The sequence below is a fragment of the Microtus ochrogaster genome, chromosome 6 (genome assembly GCF_000317375.1).
Source record: "Microtus ochrogaster isolate Prairie Vole_2 chromosome 6, MicOch1.0, whole genome shotgun sequence".
Taxonomy (NCBI): Eukaryota; Metazoa; Chordata; class Mammalia; order Rodentia; family Cricetidae; genus Microtus; species Microtus ochrogaster.
In genome coordinates, this window is record NC_022013.1 from 41,039,557 (window position 1) to 41,040,144 (window position 588).

At 38.4% G+C, this 588-nt stretch overlaps 1 protein-coding gene across 1 annotated transcript in view; it reads right to left on the reverse strand.

Moving 5' to 3' along the window:
• Fam3d (family with sequence similarity 3 member D) overlaps positions 1-588 on the reverse strand; it is a 31,183-nt gene that overhangs the window by 18,613 nt on the left and 11,982 nt on the right. The gene's annotated exons all lie outside the window — the stretch shown is intronic.

Here is a 588-nt window from a genome sequence, read left to right on the forward strand (position 1 = left end):
GAAATAGAAAACACTATCCTGAGTGAGGTAAGCCAGACCCAAAAAGAGGAACATGGGATGTACTCACTCATATTTGGTTTCTAGCTATAAACATTAATTTAATGTATTTATTTATTTTAATTGAATGAAGAGATGGCTCAGTGGGTAAAGTACCAGCATGAGAACCTAAGCTCAGATCCCCAGCATACATGTCAGAGCCTGTGCTGAGGTGTGGATCTGTGTAGCCAGCAACTACTGGAGGAGGTAGGTAGAGATAGGCAGATTCCAGGGGCTCTGCACCTGGGGAACTCAAGTTCAATGAGAAACATAGTAGACGCGAGAAGAAAATATCCGACATCGACTTCTGACCTCTATGCTCACCTGTGCACACACATCACATGCACACACATAGCATCTATCCATCTGTGTATCTATGTATCTATGTATGTATCTTTGTATCTATGTATCTTTGTATCTATGTATCTATCTATGTATCTATGTATCTATGTATCTATCTATCTATCTATCTATCTATCTATCTATCTATCTATCTATCTATCTATTATCTATCTACCTATCCATCATCTGTCTGTCTGTCTATCTATCTAT